This window comes from Echinops telfairi, unplaced genomic scaffold (assembly GCF_000313985.2).
Source record: "Echinops telfairi isolate 266 unplaced genomic scaffold, ASM31398v2 ScPeMD7_7424;HRSCAF=8462, whole genome shotgun sequence".
In the NCBI taxonomy this organism is placed as follows: domain Eukaryota; kingdom Metazoa; phylum Chordata; class Mammalia; order Afrosoricida; family Tenrecidae; genus Echinops; species Echinops telfairi.
In genome coordinates this window covers 57081226-57101085 of record NW_022111324.1, presented here as the reverse complement: position 1 = coordinate 57101085, position 19860 = coordinate 57081226, and the positions used below count along the sequence as shown (strand labels likewise).

The following is a 19860-nucleotide window of genomic DNA, read 5'->3' as shown; positions in this document are numbered from 1 at the left end:
GAAGGACTCAGACACCCCTCTGGGACCACAGATGCCTGCTCAGCACTCCCAAGACGAGCAGCGGAGAGAGCAGGCAGCAGGTCAAAGCACCATTAGCCCGGAGCTGTGACGGCCAGAGGCAGCATGCGAGGGAAGATGTTGGTCGGCTTCCCCCACGGGGTCTACGGGATTGCGAGGCGGCCACAGGTTTCTCGTCCTCCCTCTCTCCTGGCTTCCGCCCCAAGGTGTTGCGTGTGCGTGCACATCTTCAAATAAGAGAGTGACGGATACTTCTCAAACACCATCTGAGATTTGGTTTTCTGGGTTCAAAGGCTCAAGACCTTAGTCCAGAGGCAGATTACTCAAGGTAAGCATGAACTTGCTTGTGCTTACTAATCTTTAGTGAACAGTTTCACATATTTTAAACCACAAATACTGTTCATTACAGATTAGTAAATAAGCACAAGTAAGCTGATGCTTACTCTGTTCCTATCAGAGTAATCCTGACAGAGTAAGCCTGTCCCGGATGGTAAATTTGAAAAGAGGCTTTGATTCTGTAGGAACATGTTGGTGGGGAAAGATGTCAGCCCTACAGTGCAGGAGAATCTTTGAGATGGTGAGAGAATGTGAAAGTGCTCATTCCTGATCAGTAAGTAAATACAAGTAAGCCCATGCTCAGCCTGCTATGGGGTAATCCAACACTCTCTTAATCTCATGAGACAACACAAGCAATTGGCATATTATAGTTCATAAAGTTTGTGTTCTGCTTCCTTGTGTAGTGAGAAACATCTGGGGTCCTAAAAGTGTATTAGGGTCTGTTGAAGAGGAGCAAAAGAAAAGAAGGAAATCATTGTCATGGGGGTTGGGGGAGGAGTCTGAAAGGTTGCACATGCCTCTCCACTGAATCCAGAAAACCTACATGGTGCCCAGCCACCCCCACCTGCCGTCCTGTTCAGGCTGTGACAGAGAGACCCTGATCGAAAGGAAGAAAAGCACAGAAAAGAACTCAAATTCTTCTTCTTTTTTTAATCATGTTATTGAGGGCTCATACAACTCTCATCACAATCCACACATACATCCATTGTCAAGCACATTTGTACATTTCTTGCCATCATCATTCTCAAAACATTTACTTTCTACTTGAGCCCTTGGTATCAGCTGCTCATTTTTCCCCTCCCTCTCCTACCCTCCCTCCCTCATGAACCCTTGATAAATTTATAAATTATAAATATATAAATTTTTTTCATGTCTTACACTGTCTGATGTCCCCCTTCACCCACTTTTCTGTTGTCCATCCCCCTGGTAGGGGGTTATATCTAGATCACTGTGATCAGTTCCCCCTCTCTCCTCTCACCTTCCCCTCCCCCGCCTAGTATCTCTATTCTCATTATTGGTCCTGAAAATCTGTCCTGGATTCCCTGTCAGAACTCAATTCTTAAAAGGTCATACTTACTGGATCATTGGGGACACGACCCCCTGGGGTTATTATAGCCCTGAAATCCTCTTTAAATCCGGAACCAAAACTATCCCAAGATCATCTTTTCACAGAAGAGCAGATGGGCACACAAAATACAGGATACTACAGGTGAACAGGGCACTTCATTGAGGAATCCAACCATCTGGATCAATAATGCAGTGGTGATGTGCCAGGTGGCTAACCAAGAGTTTGGCAGTTTGAACCCACCAACCACTTGGCAGGGAAAAGATAAGGCAGTTCGCTTCCCTTGGAAATCCCATGGGACAGTTCTACTCTGTCCTATAGGGTCGCATTGAGTGGGAATCAATTCAGCAGTAACGGTTGATTGATTTATGGTGACGGTTGACTGATTTATGGTGCTCCGCTAAATAACCATGTCCATGACCCCAGGAGGTCAGCAATGACTCTACAGCAAAGCAAGGTGGCAGGGGAACTAGAGCGCAGGGAACGGAACAAGCACGATGAGTGAGAAGACTGGCACGTTGTGGAACATGGCACAACTGTCACTGGACCATTTGCACGAAAGCGGTCAAATGAATGCCTGATGTGTCAATTTTTGCCAAAAACACAGTACCACATATATATATTAATTGTGAAGTGTTGTACAGTGGGGTGACTGATGCCCAGAAAGGTGAAGTGACTTCTTGAGCTAAGAAGCCAGGGAAATTCCAGCATTAGCATCTGAGGCTCTTAAGCATTAGATGAAAGTGAAGAAAAACAAGTCCCAGAAGCGAGAAAGAAAGACAGGGGCCTCTCCCCAGTAGAGCAGAGTGGGGTGATGTGTCTTTGCATCTCTTTCCAACTGAATGACTTGTCTTGTAGAATCAGATACACTTATCCAACTAAATGCTTTCCAGTTCATTATTTTGCTTGAAAAATGATTAAAAGGTTCAAAATAACGATCTATTTCCATTTCCAAAATGGATTTCAACACAATAAACTCGATGTATTAATAAACAAACACAAATGTCACTCTTTGAAAAGCATATTGTCTGCAAATAATCTTTCAGTTAGAAACAGATGCTGTGGGATTTCAGCTTCCAAAGAGGGTTTTCTTTCTTTCTTTCTTTCTTTAACTGTAATGGTCTGGTCACAACTGAAATTAGGCTGGTGGCTAATAGCTTATACTTTCAGTTTTGAAGGTTTGACCTTCCCTTGGGACCCCATGGTGCTCCACAGACACCAGGATCCACTGCCAGTTTGTGCCGAATGTGCTCCGAGCCTGTTCCCTCAATGGTGGTCACCCTCTGACCTAAATTACACTCAAGCGCAGGAGTCCCACAGCGTGAGGCACAGTTCATAACGCTACCTCCTCCATGGGGGACAGACAACCGAAAAGTGGATGAAGGGAGACGTCGGACAGGGCAAGATATGACAAAATACCCATTTATAAACTATCAAGGGCTCATGCGGGAGGGGGGAGCGGGGAGGGAGGGGAAAAATGAGGACCTAATGTCGGGGGTTTAAATGGAGAGAAAATGTTTTGAGAAACGATGTACAAATGCGCTTTACACAATTGATGTGTGTATGGATTGGGATAACAGTTGTATGAGCCCCTAATAAAAATGTTAAAAAAAGAAAAAAAAAAAAAAGAGGCATCACCCACGCTTTGGTTCCCATTCCTGAAGCAGATGGTATTTTCAAGGGATGGGTGAGAAACAATGAAAGCCATCATTTAGGGAAGGAAGTCTTTTACAAGCATGAACACATTTAAGATAGTATCATGAGTATCTTCTACCTGCTGCACAGGATAAGGCCAAGCTTCAGCCCTACATGTGGTGTGACTCTACCTCTGTCATTCAGTGACCCACGTGAGTGCGAGCAGAGCAGCATGGGCTCCATGGGGTGGTCAATAGCTGATCTTTCTGAAGTTGATCATCAATCCTTCCTAAGAGGATTCAAATCTTCAGCCTAAAAGCCAGTTGTTCTTCAGGGGATTCCTCCTCACGACAACACCATGCTATTTGGCCTCTCTGTATCCTATAAGAAAGTCTACTGTTCCCCGCTCCTTCAATTAAGGACAGGGGGAGATCACTGGAGGCTTACTGCCTGTGTAGCTCCCACAAATGTATCTTGGGCTCCCACTGCCATCCATAGCCTTCTGAAAACCAGACCCTCACAAGTTAGGCTCTGACATAATTCGCTCTTAGACTTCGTATTATATGCTTCTCAATCCTTCGGTGACTGGTGTTGGTGTGCTTCTTCCATGTGGACTTAGTTGACAGCCCACTTAGATGGCTGCTCTTTGGAAACAAGCCTTTATGACTCCAGACCCTATTTTATCTGGTAGTCGGGCACCATCTACATTCTTTGCTTTATTTTGCTCTTGCACCCATATATTCTGTGTTCCCTTCATGAGGGCAGGCAAGTATCAAGCAGGGCTGTAATGTAAGAACTAATTGTTCTTCAGTTGGAGCTAGGATTTAGTGCAAGCCTCAAACCCATTCCTGGAGCTATGTTTTGTTTGTTTGTATTTTCTCGCTCTTTGGCTCCCTTTCAAAACCTGTGTTAGTTTATGGTAGAGTCTTATCAACCATCCCCCTGGGGCATAATAATCTTCCATTAATATTGTCTTTGATAAGCTCCTGGTACTAATTTTTTAAAGCCCTGTTGAGAGAGGCATATTGGGTCAATATGCCTCAATCCATTATCACAGTACCTGAATTATTCACTTGTACAGAATCAATCCTTTTGTGGCTGGACAGTATTTACACAAACAATCGGGCTTAATTGTCATGGAAATTTACAATAACTCACTGAGAATGTCCGTCCCAAGTTTGCCGGAGAAGAGCAGAGAAGATCAGAGGGATAAACCTGACTTCAACAGTTAGAACTCTGTCAGTTGATGCCCCTCGGATGTACGCTGGACCTGATCTGGTTTTCAACATTTTCTATATTTCTGTTTGGTTTGATGTAGCTTCTGTTTGTTTATCTCAGAGGTGTTATGTCATTGGGGTCGCCCTCTTGAAGTTGTGTAATGTTTTTCTGTTTTTCAGTGTATGAAACCCAGGTTTGGTAAACCTATAGGGACAGTAAGTAGAATAACGTTTTCCGGGTGGTGGGTTGTGTGGGGGACAGCAGTGGGGCTGTAAAAGGGAGGCAATGTCAAGGAGTCCAGAAAGAAAAGGGATATTTGGAAACTGATGGTGGCAGCAATTGTACAATACTGCGTGACATGATTGAACTATAGAGTGATATATGTATTAACTACCAAGTAATAATTTTTTAAAGACAGTCTAGTCTTCTATTTTGGCTTCCTCTCCTCATAAACAATGCTGACGATCCCTTGTGTACAGACGAGGTGCTCCCCCCCACCCCCACTCCCCATCTTTAACAGGGCACTTCCAAAATCCGATGGCTCTATTACAACACCCGCTCCTTTCCTCCCCATAGTTCGTAGGCAATTGGTAAAGAGGAAAAGGATGTCTCTGAAAAACAGCACTTGAGTGGGTTGTTAGGTATATTTCCATAGACTGTTAATATTTTGCCCCCAGATAAAAACAGCTGGGCATAAAGTTGACTAACAGAGCCGCTGCATCACTACCAAACACCCATTCATTCTGCCCCTTTCCCCATGACCTTACTTGATTCAGACACAGCCCCAGCCCAGTTCTCCCAGACACTTGCAATAAATCCCAATCCCAGCCCACTGCTGGGGAACAGATCCCAAATAACAGTGGCCTTACGGGACCAAGTAGAACTTCCCCACAGTGTCACCAAGGGCTCGGCCTTTGCAGAACCATGCGATAGAGCACCGTTCTCCTCAGAGAAGCTGATGGGGTCAAACTGCTGAGCTTTTGTTAGCAACCAAGCAGCACTTGGTCCCTGAGCCACCGGGTCGCACTGCCCATATCAAAGAACAGCACCACACTAGGACCTAGAGTCATCCGGGCAGTCAGCACGCGCGCTGGTGCAAAGGCTCTCCATGCCTCCGCAGCCTCCAGCCCGCCCCACAATCCCTTTCTCCTCACGTTACCATCATGTCTAATCTGGTATTTCCTAAAATATTTACTTCCTAAGAACTGGACATGATTTTTCAATGACGTGAACATTTTTATTAGAAGTTATCTTATTTTTCTGAGTACTTGCTCAAAACAAAATGGAACAGGTCTTGAGTGGTCTAAATCTATATTTCCATAGGTCTTATTATTTTTGTGGGTACAAGAAACCATCACGAGGTTTCCGGGTTTGCATAAGTGGCGTCCTAGCAGAAACACCTAAACTGGCCAGCAGAACTGACAGGCTTGAACTTTACCTGATGACCCCTAGCTTTCTGTATTCTCTCCTCAGCAGCACCGAGTCACTGGGAGAACACAGCAAATTATGCCCTGGCTTTGTGTGCATGTACCCACACACACGCACATCTACTCACTTGTACCATTCAAAGTTTTAATTACCAACGACAGAAGCCATCGAGCTAATTTAAGCATGTACTCTGACTATGGATGGATGTCAGCTCCCAGAACATCTGGGCAGAGCAGCTAATTATTCCAGTGGACCCTGCTACCAGCATCACCCCACAGCACCATTCTGGGAAACCTGTCCTTACTGCATCCAAAGCTATGCTTCTCTCTGATCCTCCAGCCAAAAACAGTCCGTGTGGTGCCCTTCTATCCCCACACCTCAATTCTGAACCAAATCCACCCTTTGATGCATCCAAAAGAGGGCATGGGGCACACTCGGGTACTAGGGGCAGGAGACCTCAGCAGGTGGTCATTTGGGTTTGCTGTGAGAAGGCAGAGTTCATAAATGATGCCCAAACACTGGAAGGGTGTTCAAAAGGTCAAGAAGAGTCAGGATAGGGGGCAGATGTTCTCTATACTGAGGGAGCAACGTGCACACGAGCCTCAGCAAGCAGATGCCCTACTGAGCTTCTGCTACACAGCACGTTGGTTGGCCTTATTCTTCGGAGCCTGCTCATTTCATGGTCTGTCTAATGTACATTTAGCTTAACAGCGTGTATTTTCATTGCCATAAAACTTGATCGTACTCATGAACAAACATTTGGAACCATCCTCAAAGTTCCAAGGCTTCACACAAACACATTCATGGATGAAGTTCAAAGGGTAACATATTCCCACAAACCCACCAGGATTTAGCCACCCTCTATGTTAGACTGGGTTGACTAGAGAAACAAATCCAGAGATAGTCTTATGTGTTTAAGAGAGAGCTTTATATCAAAGAGCAATTGTGTATTTAGAAAACATCCCAGGCCAGTCCAGATCAAGTCCATAAGTCTGATATTAGCCCCTATGTCCGATACTAGTCCATAAATTCCTCTCTAGACTCACAGAGTATATACAACGATGTCAAATGCAGGAAGATCACAGGCCGGTGAGTGGAAAGTCCTATGGAGCCAATGACAACAGATGCATCTCCAGGGCTCTGACTGCCATCAGTGTGGCTCCCTGTGGCTTGTCAACAGGAAGGTGAAACAGAGAGAGCGTGTGGCCCTCCTCCAGGGAGGAAGAGAGGGAGTTCTTAGAATCCTTATGAGTAGGCCATGCCCGCAAGGAGACATCTTCAGCCTGTCAGGATATCAGAATGTAAAGGTATCTGCTCCAATTAATACAAATCATTGGAAACTCTGGTATCATGTGAATCAACAGATGCATGGTAATATTCCTCCCCAGGTATAGGTCCACTCCAGCATATTCATTAATAGGCATCACTGATCACTTTCTATTGAACGCCGAGTCCCTTCACAATGCTAATCCCATTGTTTAATCAAGAACTTGAGATACGCTAGGCTACATATGCATATGCAATTTCTAACCATAGCTGCACTTCCACAGCAAACTCCTTACACATGTATTTCGACACTGCTGCCAAGAACCGATGCCATCGACACAATGGTCTTCTAAGCTTGGCCTGGCCTGACCCAGGACAGCCTCCCTCACATTCCATTTCCAGCCACAGAGTCCTTCTTCCTGTTCTTCCTCTGGCATGCACCCTGCTCCGTCCAACACGGGATTCGGAGTATTCTTTTCCCTCAGTCCATCTCCTCAGAGCCTCATTCTTGGTGGGGCTCACATGGTCAGCCCCTGCAGGATCCCCGGGTCAGGTGCCTTATTATAGACATATGTGGCACTATGGGTCTCTCCTTAATGGCAGAAATGGGTAGCAGCTCCTGACAAATACCTCTCTACCCGACCATAAGCTCCAGGAGAGTAAGAACCATGTCTCTTTGCTCACATTTGAGTTGTAATTACTCAGTAGGGTTTCCAGCCCATAGTGGATATATAACTAATGGATGAATGGCTCTGTGCATTTTGAGACAGTTGATCTCATCCATATGGTATTTACTTGCTTGCTTTAACTCAAAGTTTTAATTGTCTTTAATCCAGAAGAGGGTGATGTCCCAGTCCACACCTGGGGGCGCTGAAATGGGGGCATTACAGAACTTGCTGGGGAAGCACAGAGCTAGTAAGTGCCAGGGTTGGCTTAGCTTGGGCTACAATCAACTCCACTCATTAGTGCCATAAGACAGTGAGAATGCGGTGCTACAGGAAAATGCAAAACAGAGCAGGTTCAAACATTTAGTCCCCATGAAACACAATGCAAAGTCATCAGTTCTAGGAGGAAAGTAGAATTGTGCATTTCCTTTAAATAGTTCGGTATCGCCACTTGGTCTGTAAATATCCCAGACGGTGCTTGCGATGGTTATAATTTATGTCAACTAGACATGTCTCGGTGAAAGTAGGAGGGGAGCCCAACCTGATGGCACCTCCCTGGGGGTGTTGCCTTTTGCAAGGAGAGGCAAAACCAAACTCTTTTTTGCCCCCTCATCTTTCCCTGCATCTGGATCCTGCACCTGGTTTGTTGTGTCACCTGCTGCTCCCAAGAGCTGTCAGCCAACTACTGCCCTTGGGTTCATTTGTTAGACCTCAGATTCATTAACCTCGGCATCCACTAGCCTGTGGCCCTCCTGCCTCTTCATCTTGCCTCCTGTTCATCAGCCTCCACAGCTACACTAGTCAGAGTCAGAGAAGCGCTCAGCTTAAATCTGACCCATGGACTTGATTGACCTGGACTGTACTTAGCTGATTCTACAACTGTGTAAGCCATTTCTTGATATCAATTTATTCATTTATATACACAAGTGTCACTAGTTTTGCTTCTCTAGAGGACCCAGCCTTACCCAGCGAACGTATTATAATGATGATCAAGGCTATGTCAACACTAACAACTGCATTATCGAGTGTTCATACTGAAAATGATTCTATGTACTTTATGAGGAGTATGTCATTTCATGCTCACAAAACGAGGAGAGTGAAGCACAGAGCTACCACGACACATTCCCAGAGCCACGAGGTCAGAAATGATGAAAGATCAACACTCACACCCAGGCAGCCTAGCGTCAGAGTTTGAACTGCAAAGCACTGGGGGATGGCACACCCCTACAGGGGCGTTGAATTCTGCCCACAGGGACCCAGCTAGAATGAGGAGGAAACCCTGGTGAGACTTGTGATCAAAGGCAAGTGAGGCATGGCAGGGTCTCGATTATGGCATCTGTAGGTAGAACAAGGCAAATGGACACATTTGATAAATATTCACTTTATTACAGAAATACACAGTGCAGTGGATAACTTAAGCACCAAATGGGTATTGGCGGGGAGGAAGTAAGAAATGTCTAGACTACTTCTGAGGTTTATTTCTTGGTTGGGGTGAGTGCGGATGATACTCCCTGAGGCAAACCACAGCATGCGCAATGGAAAGGACATTTGGGATATGCGGGAAAGAGGAAGTAGATGATGAGTTCTGATTGGGTCACCTAGGTATATGGTAGCTCTTGAGAAAGTAAAAGGAAATAGAGGAAAGAACTAGGAGACAAAGGACATTTATAGAGGTCTAAATACAGGCACGTACATATGTAAATATATTTATATATAATAATAGGGAAATCAATCTATGTACATAGATTTATATGTTAAGAATTAAGGTAGCAGATGGACATTGGACCTCAATTCAGTACTCCCTCAATGCAAGAACACTTTTTTCTAATAACACAGCATTCTGTGATACTCACCTACTGGACACAATCGCTGAAAACAACATGGGTGCATAAGCAAATGTGGTGAAGAAAGCTGATGGTGCCCGGCTATCAAAAGATATAGCATCTGGGGTCTTAAAGCCTCCAGGTAAACAAGCAGCCATCTAGCTCAGAAGCATCAAAGCCCACATGGAAGAAGCACACCAGCCTGAGTGATCATGAAGTGTTGATGCGATCAGGTATCAGGCATCAAAGAACAAAAAAAAAAATCATATCATTGCGAATGAGGGGGAGTGTGGAGTGGGGACCCAAAGTCCATCTGTAGGCAACTGGACATCCCCTTACAGAAGGGCCACGGGGAAGAGGCGAGCCAGGCACCAAAGACCCAGAGCAGAAAATCATATCAAAGATTTGGAGCCAGTGGTAGGAGGTAGGTAACAGGAATCGTGTTGTCTCTGAGATTAGAAACACAAGGCTTGCCAACCAGAAAAGGGTGAGGCGCTTTCAGAGTTTACTTGGCATAAGACACCATTTCACAAATAAGAAAACAAGACCCAAACAGACATGCCTTGCACAAAGTTAATGTGGCATGAAGGAGGGAGCAAGGGAGGGGCAGACCAGAGCCTTGCTCTTCAGCTTCTGGCCCAACGTCCTTTCCACCTCCCAGGCTGCTCAATGCCATTCATGGGCAAAGCCAACTCAGGAGCGTGCACTCTTCCTGCTGAACTTGACAGCCCAGACAGCTATAGGGCCCATTTTTCTAAGTTGCAAATAACAGAATCCACTTGTGTTTGTTAGCACACAAGAGCTTTACGAAAGAAGGTCCAGAGGTTTGCGTAATCTCCAGCAGGGCACAGAAGCAGGCTCAGAGGCTTTGGTGCTACACAGTAAATAACCGCTGACACATCACATTGCTACTGCTCCGCTGGGGAGGAGCCGGCACTGTAATAGTTAAGCCCTCAGCTGCTGCTCTACCCAAGACATAGCACTCTGCTTTCATAAATCTGATTGCCAAGACACCACCGTGGGGCAGTTCTACTGTGGCTTGGGGGAAGATATGAGTAGGTACCAATTCTATGGTGCCCAAGAACAAGCACGGCTCCCCTCTGGAACCCTGCCTCTCAAAGCTGGCTGTCCCTGCTGCTACACGCATCAGAACAGACTCCAGACCCCAGTACCACCCACATGTCCTTGTCATCAGAACCTAAATCACAGAGGCAGGGAGAGGACCTGAGCCCCTTGCTACAAGGAAGGAAATGAGCTGGTGGCTCCCACGTGGTGCAGCGAGCCCCTAAGACAGAAAGGCCCTCGGGCATTTGGAAGAGAATTAAAAAGAAGACATAAGACAAAACCCACTTGACAAATGTCCTGTCGAGTAAATGACTCATTTGTTTTGGTTTCGACCATGTATCTGATAACCTGGATGACTGACCCAGCAGCATCCGCTGGCTCAGAGCAGTTTACATTTAACACTGCGTCTCCACACTGCACACATCCAGAGTAAGTCACCAGGGGCTCTTTCGGTTGATGGTTAAAAGGGACGTTTATTCATAGCATTATCTGTCAATGGGTTAGACATAAGAATGGCAGGCCCTGAATTATGCATTTCAGCCCTCCAACACAAAGGGTTTCTTTTATGCTTAGTTTTGTTTTGAACTCAAATTTTAAAATTAACAAACTCATACAGGGCCCAGCATGGACAGGAACCATGCTCAAAGGTTTTTCCACAAAGATGGTAGCAGTAGGATCAAAGTGAGAGGTGCTTCAGAGAAGCCCTCTAAGCCATGGAAATGAATAAAATGTGAGCCACAATCCCAAAGGAAATTCTACAGAGGCGAGAAAAGGAGGACAAATCACTTAAGCCTTTGAGGAATCTAAGGGTTGAGAAATGCTGTCTTGGACAGAGGCTGTGATGGAGGAAGTCAGCCCTTGACAAGAAAGGGAAGAATACACCAACTTAGTATCCAGCCGCTTAGGTGGGTGAGTCAGGTGGAACTCTGTCCAGCTTGACCAAGAGGGGGCACCAAAGTGACGGCTTTAGAAAGTCTCTGTGTCCTAGGGGTGGCTATCTTGGAATAGAAGTAGGCACTAAGACCGGAGCACGGAGGGGTAAAAGCTGGGCCTTCAGAGACCCTACTGATGAATGGCCCAGAGAGAAAGGTAGGCCGATGAAAGAGCTGGAGCCCAGGCTACCAAGGAGGTCACAAGCCGAGATGGTTTCTTGTCACTGTAACAAACTTCCATCCCAAGGGAAGACCCCAAGGCTGACCCCTGCTCTCCCTAGAAGGAACTTCCTGCTGCACCACTGCCATTTGACTGACTACACATCAATGCTCAGATGAATAAACACATCTTTGACAATGCACTAAGCAAACATCGGAGCCCGGGTGGCAGAGTGGATTAAGTGTTGAGCTCTGTGTTAGTCTCGGTAGACTAGAGGAACAAATTCATAAACACGCATAAATGTATAAAAGCTTAATATACAAGAGCAGTTGAATACTGAGAAAACACCCCAGCCCAGTTCATAGCTAGTCCTTAAGCCCGATATTAGCCCATATGTCCGGTACAATCTATAAAGTCCAATGATTCTGAATGCAGGAAGATCATAGGCCAGTGGGTGGGAAGTCTTGTGGATCCAGTGGCATTGTAAGCATCTCAGCACTGGCAGGGGTCTCTCCGTGGCTTGTCTGGCTCAGGGCACTAGCATAGTTCCATGTGTCTTGTCAGCTGCAATGTCTCCGAGGGAGTGAGCAGAGAGAGAAGTGTGTGTCTCCCGCCTCCCAGGAGGAAATACAGTAGTTCCCAGAATCCTCAGGAGAAGGTCATGCCCACACAGAGGCCTCATTGGCTATATCCTGATTGACAGGCTGGACTCCACCCCCACACTCAATCCTCAAATTGACACCAGATTATGTAACTACCACAGACTCCTAACCATAAAGTCAGCCCTTGGCAGCCATCAGCTGCTCTGTGGGGAAAAGATGAGGCAGTCTGCTCCAAGACTGGCAGCCTCAGAAGCCCCAGGCTCAGTTCTACTCTGTCCTACAGGGTCACTGTGAGTAGCACCGGACTCCCCTGAAGTGAGTTTCTTTTGTTTGGAGCCAACATAATCAGGAGGAAATTAAATGTTATGCTAATTCCGGTTATTGCTAATCCAATTCAGAGTCGCTTTCACAGCACAAAGCTTCCCTGAAGATCAAGGACAGGCCTGGATCGTGGAGCTCAGCCTGTGGCAGAGGAGCAAAGTCAGTCCTCGGCCACATCTATCAGGGTGACTTTTCCCCCATTTTTAAAATATTTTCTTTGTTGTTCTCAAGAATGTACACAGCAGAGTATACACTGATTCAACAATGTCTCCATTACACAATGCAGGGGCTTCAAGTGGCGTCTCCCCTCCTACCATCCTTTTCTCAACTGTTCTTCCCCAATATCATCAACCCACTGACCTCTAAAGCTCCTATCTGACCTTTCCAGTTGCTGTTGTCAATTTCATCCCGTACAGATCATTCGTTGCTATAGAGCCAATTCCGAGTTACAGCCTCTGCTTTTTCTCAAGGTGGTGGTGGCGGTTTCACACTGATGAACCCCTGCGATTAGCAGCCCAATGGGTCACCCACTATGCCACCAGGGCTCCTGATCCCATGTCAATAGGTCTTCAAAAGAACATGAAGCTCAAGGCCGAAGTAACTTCTGAAAGCTATGAACCAGGTCCTTACCACTCCTCTCGGAGAGCCCCGCAAGGGTGCTCGCTGCATTTCAAAAATAATCCAATCCCCAGTCCTCTCTGGTCATGCCTGCCTGTTCCTGTGGACTCCTCCTGGGCTCCTTGCTGCCCTGCCTTCCCACCCCCAGGCTTCCTTGCTGCGTTAGGGCCTTGGCATTTGCCATCCCCTCGGCCCAGAATGGTCAGCCCCAGATCTTCCCTGGCTGCATCCTCCTTGCTCATCTTTCAGTGCCGTGCTGCTGCTGCTGCCTCGGAGAGGCCCTTGCTGCCCGCCCAGTCTAGTTCAGTGCACGCACCACAAACCCTCCAGCACACCGCAGGGACTACAGTGCTGGTTTCCTCTATTTTCACCTACTCTCCCTCTCCACCCGCCGGAATGCAAGCTACCTGAGAGGAGGGGAACAGATGAGCTATCTTGTTTGCTACGGTCATTCTAGCTCCGAGAACAGTGCTTAGGCTGCTTAATTCCCTGCATAAATAGAAGATTTAAAGGAAAAGCTGCCAGTTACTCAGTTCTTTCACACGTTTTTAAATGAAAATGTAATCGTTCAAGTCTTCTTAAAGGCATTTGACGAGGAGCCCTGGGTGGCACAGATGGTTTCTGCTTGGCTATTCACCTAAAGGTTGGTGGCCCGCACCCAGTCCATGATACCAAGAAAAAAAAGGCCTGATAATCTGCTTCCATGGAGATTGTGGCACAGAAAACCCCACGGATCGGGGTACCCTGAAACACCTGAGAACTCCATGAATCTGAATTGGCTTGGCAGGTTTGGGGTTTGCTTTCATTGGACACTGTGGGTGCACCATGGTGAAATACTCAAATGAATCAGAACCCACTGTCTCAGCCCATACAACACACAAAAAGAACCCTATTGAAAACCATGCTTCTCAAACTTCCCCAGCTTAAGAGTCAGTCACCTGGGCTGACTGGCAATTCTATTAATGCCCAGGTTCCTCCCAAACCTACTATATCTTGTGCTCCTGGAATAGAGCTTAAGGGAGGCACAGCGATCAAAGGGAAGTATTAGTAAGTTTGTGGAAGAGGTGTCATCTAAGGTGGACTCTGTGTTCTTATGACTTGCTATTTTAGAGCGTATTTGGTAACATAAAAACACTCAAGATGCCATGTTGAATGACCCAGAAGAGGCAACTCTGGATCTATGTAGAGAAGGGACTGCCATCGCTCCAAGGAAACACGGCAGAGGCCGTGACAACCTGAGTGATGAGCAGCAGTGGTACAGAGTGCTGCTCTTTACAGAATGATTTTCACAAATGGTAGCTCGTTGGAACCTCACAACGATCCCCTTGGGTCAGGAATGATGACTTCTAACTTAAAAATAAACAGCCATGGTTACCTAAGATCGCACGGGTAGGAGAACCAGGACTTGTACTGCTCCTTGGCTCCTGGGAACGGGGGAGCTAGCCTTGCAGGCACAGAACTGAGGAGCTCGGGTAGGGTGTCTTCCTCACTCTCACAGGAGCTCTGTGAGGTAAGAGTCCCAGTTGACAAAGGTCATGCTCTTCCTCCGGAGACTACGAGAGGAAGATGTTAGGGAGACAGACTCACCGTGATGTGGAAATGAAGTGGGTATGCGGATGGCAAGGAAGCAGTCACAGTTAGCCCTATGGAGGCTCACTCCTTCTCCTTAGCACCCTGCCTGCATTTTCATTAGCTGTCTCGGTGGGGCTTGTTCTGGTATCTGACTTTCTTCATTCCCCAGTTCCTCACTTTTTATTTAAAACAACACTTCAACAGGAACAGCACACAGATCATTAGCTTCTGGTTTTCTGTTGCCACAAGTGAAATTAAAGGAAGATTTTAAAGGAATACTACGATGGGGAAGTTGCTTCAAAGGAGATGAGAGTGTGGCGGGCAGGGATGAAAAAAATGTAGTGATCCCCCAGGGGCCCTATCTCACCTGATTGTCACTAAGAAAAGACTCACCATGACTGAGTCAATTCCACCTCATAACAGGACAGAGGGGACCTGCACCATTGCAGTTCTGGAGGCAAGACAAAAGCAGGTTGCCTTACGTTTCTCTCCAGAAGCAGTTGGTGAGTTTGAACCACCTACCATCTGGTTAGCAGCCTAGCAGTTTTTGTCCACCAACCAACCTGTCACTGTGATGGAGTTCATTGAGACGCACAGCAACCCTCTAGGACAGAGAAGAGCTGTCCCCAAGGTTTCCAAGGCAATACATCTTTACAGGAAGAGACAGCCTCATCTTTCACCCCTGCAGCAGCTGGGTGCTGACCTTTTGGTTGGCAGCTCAAACATAACCTACTACGCCACCAGGGCTCCCTTAAGAGAAAATGAGTGGCCTTCTTAGGCCACAAGGCACAGGCTTTAGACCACAGGCTCCCAAACATATTTGGCCTACCACCTCCTTTTCAGGGTTTTTTTTTTTTAAAAAAAAGCTCAATTCCCCTCGGGCAATTCTAACCCTTTGTTCTATATAGAGCCCACAATCCAGGATAAAGTGTAGGCATCTGCTTTGGCAGTCTCCTGAGTTCACTCCAGTGCCCACAGTGGGGCAGTATTGGCCACTTTGGGAAAGGTCGCTTTAGGCTAAACACAGTTGGGAGCAGCTTTTAAACAAGCTCATTCTTGTTTTAAAAAACAAACTTTTTATTGTTTGTTATAGATTAGGCGGGAGTTTACATTGCAGATGATCACCTTTGTATTTGACAGTTTAAACTATGGATCAAAAAACCCCAATAGGTTACCTTTCACCCACTCTCATCATCTCTCTCTTGTGAATGTCTGTCTTCCATTTCATCCTCATTAACACCCTAATTAACAGTCTGGTTCATTCACTTTTAACACCACTATTTCAAAGTATTTACCTAGACAACCAGTCCTTGGTTAGATTTTTAAAAGTAAATTCAATTCCAATCTGCGGCAAGAAAACAGGTATTTCATATTGCCTCTGATTTATAGCCTGTGTGTGTGATGATTTCTAAATATATTCATAAGGGCTTTTATATTTCTTTCTCAGGGGGCCACGCATGTGCTCTAGCTGTTTCTAAGCTGCCAGAGGGAACACAGACTCTAAATAGCTTCCTGTTAGCCTCTTGTTCTGACTCCCAGAACACACACCCACACTCTCCTTACCTCCTGTTTCGAAGCAGCCTGCGCCTAAAGAGGTATTTCCTGTCCTTTCAGGACAGGAGAAAAAGAGGTGCGGCCCCAAACTCCTTCTTCTTGGCCTGAGTCCTTTCACGCAAATGATGCCTGCAATTTGCCCACCTGCCTTCTTAAAAAACAAGAATGGCCCTTTTGAGCATTTCAGACATCTCATATCCAAGACAAACCCCAAACAGTGGTGGGCAGACTTCTCCATCAAAAATTAACTGCAGGAAATGGGATGGTGGGTTTTGTGGAATCCAGGAATATTTTTTAATAAAACTATAATGTGAACTAATAAAAATTAAATCTCCATCTTTCATATTTCTCTTCTTTATCCATCCAATCCTTCTGGTCTTTCTTTGACATAGTCTTAAGAATGTGTGAGGTGCAGGGTGACACCCAGTAAAAGTCCCAAGCCAGTAATAGCAGTTGTGCTCATTTGCAGAATCTGGTGAACCATCAACCCGTCAAACTCCAATACCATCTGCAAATTCACAGATACTCTAGAACCAGGAGACTCCTCAGACCAGCCTACAGAAGAACAAAACAAACGACCAGCAGGAAACACCCATCTTGTTCTACCTTCTCTCTCGGGTGGTTGGATATAAATGTCCATTTTGTACAGGTTCACATCTGTAATGTAGTGAATGCTGATCTATAAGCACATCCATGAGATAAAAGGAATTTATCTTCTAAGGATCATATTAACTCCAGGGATCTCAAAAGAACTTCAGGCTCCATGCCTTTTTATATTTACCTAGCCTTATGGGGTCGCTACTGAGCCCTGGTGGCGAAGTAGTTTGAAACCACCAGCCGCTCTACGGGAGAAAGATGAGGCTTTCTTCTCTTATACAGAGTTTTGTTTTTCTCGTACTGAGTCACTGTCTCAGAGATCCTCAGGGGTACTCTGTCCTATAGGGTGACTATGAGTCAGCATCGACTGGATGCCAGTGAGTCTGGTTTAGGATTTTTAGGAAGAAGTATCAATGGACTAATCTTGGCATGATCTTGGCATTTCTGCTACCTTCACACCTATCCAGACCACCGTGTCCTTAAGACAAAGAGTCCTGGCGGTTTCCTTTCGGTGGGTGTGGTGCAAGATGCAGCGCAAACTTCCAGGAAGAGGAAGGTAGTCGCTGATGGCATCGTCAAAGCTGAACTCAATGAGCTCCTCGCTCAGGAGCTGGCTGAAGATGGCTACCCTGGAGTCAGACTTCCAGTTCCACCGACCAGAACAGAAACCATTATCCCTGCCGCCAGGGCACAAAATGTTCTTGGCGAGAAGGGTCGTGGGATCCAAGAGTTAAGTGGGGTCGTTCGAAAGAGATGTGGCTTCCTTGTGGGTAGTTGTTCAGCTTTATGCAGAAAAGGTGGCCAAGGTGGCCCCAAGAGGTCTATGCACCATGGCCCAGACAGTCTGTGCGCTACACACCGCCCAGAGGGCTCGCTGTGCAGAGGCCTGCTGCGGGTGACCACGGAGAGAGAGTGGGGCCAGGGCTGCAAGATCGGGGTGTCCACGAAGCTCCGAGGACACAGGGCTAAATCCACGAAATTCCTGTGATGATCCACAGAGGAGATGCCGTTGTAACTACGACGTTGGCATGGCTGTGCACCACATGCTGCTCGGGCTGGGTGTTCTGGGCATCACAGTGAAGATCATGCTGCCCTGGGGCCCACGTGGTAAAACTGGCCCTAAGAAGGCCCTGTCTGACCACGTGGGCACATGGACCCCAAGGCTGAGATCCTACCCAGCACTCCCATCTCAGAGTAGAAGGGTGGGAAGCCAGAGACACCAGCCCTGCCTCAGCCAGTCCCCACTGCTAACAACGTCTCCTTGGCAACTGGATCTGGCATGTGGATGTTGCTCTGTAAAGATCTTTAATAAACACTCTTTTAAGGGCTTAAAAAAATGAGTATTGGTACTGAAAAATCCCCTCATGATCCATGGAATATGTACAGGGTTAGGTAAGAAACTTCATGTTGATATTTAGAGAAAAACAAAAAAAATGAGGCCCTACTTTGAAATTAATTAAAGACTAAAATATCAGATGATATACAGAAAAAAAGGGGGGAATATTTGTCTGATGTTCAGATGAATATGCCTAAGAGCCATGGCAAAACTTGCAAAAGTCAAACTGATGAATTTAACCTTTCAAAGAAAAAAAAAGTGGAAGAGGGTATGCTTTGACCCTTGAACAAAACCATGGTGATTTCTCCCAGAAAGGCAAGTATAGGTCAAGGTAAGAAAACCAGCCAGTGCAACACACCGTGGAACAGAACCTGTGATTCTCTCAATGGATATAGAAGGGCATTTGACAAAATCTAATACCCTTGCAGCTCATTAAAGTTAGAAGGGAACTTCTTTCACATGAGAAAGGTTATTTTATGAAAAGACCACACATAAACCATTCCGGTTGGGAAAGAGACAGCTTCCTACCCAAGTTAACAAACAAGACAGGTGCTGGGCTAGGTAGAGAGCCCTCCCTGCCCACCTGGGGAGAGTGAATTTGGGAGTGGGCAAGACAAGGGTCTCAGAAGCTGCATGTCTGTGCAAGGCTGGTGCTGAGACTCTGCTCCTGGCGGGGAAGGTTGGGAGCTAGACAGTGGCATGTTGGCAGCATGCATGGTGAATGGGATTAAGACCCCCAAATTGTACATGCAAAAGTAGTTGAAATGGCCAATGTTTTCTGCTACGTACGTCCCAATGGCGCCCTGCAACACTTAAACCATTTCCCAACCCGCGAACCTTGGAGGCGGAAGGACAGACACTGCTGCAAAGGGGGTGGGGCAACTACAATTCTGAGTAAGAATTTTAAAACGGCTCAACCAGCAAAAAGGAAGCCAAAGAGTATACATCGTTTTTACTTGTTGGCCAAAGCTAGGCAGACAGACAAGAACAAAAAGTAAACATAAACAAGCCACCCTCTTAGCAATTTTATTCTAGAATCAATTTTCCCAGGTTGGTTTCTTTTTTCTCTTCTTTAGCACCCTATGAAGAACTCTAGCCACTAGTCTTCAGAAGCTATTCTCAGGTGAACTGCGATGACTGCTTCCTAAATGTCTGCTTCTGGTTTCTGTAAGAGGCAGAAGGATTGGGCGTCCTGAGTTTTCGCACCATCCTCATAAAAGCCTAGCCCCAAATCACTCATATTTCATTAACAGTGACAGCTCCTTCCTACTCCGGCTCAGGGAACACTTCAACAGCTGAAATGGAAGATGCCCTGTTCTTGCTGTTCACTAAACTGAGATCGCCGACAAGGCTCTCGCCTGTTTGCAAAGTTAACTCATTCCAGAGAAAAGCACATGGCTTCCACCTCTGGAAAAGAGGCAGTTGATTAATTTTAAGCAGGCTGAGTCCTGGCAAACCAGCATTCCCATTCAGAGCTTGTTGGGACAGACCTGTGTCTGTTTCTTTCATGGTCCCTCCTGTATGAAGGGAAATAGATTTTTCTCTTGGCCATCACAGTCAAAAGGATCCCTTAAGCATCAGCCCTCGAATTCTATGAACCCTCTAAGGTATTCCCTAGTGATATGTTTACAGGAGAATGTAGCTGCTC

General features: G+C 46.2%; 1 protein-coding gene and 1 pseudogene across 1 annotated transcript in view; one reads left to right on the top strand and one right to left on the bottom strand.

Annotated features, from left to right (window-relative positions):
- Positions 1 to 19860, bottom strand: part of HHAT (hedgehog acyltransferase) — a 417968-nt gene that overhangs the window by 173688 nt on the left and 224420 nt on the right. The window lies entirely within an intron of this gene.
- On the top strand, positions 17248 to 18185 carry LOC105978338 (annotated as a pseudogene).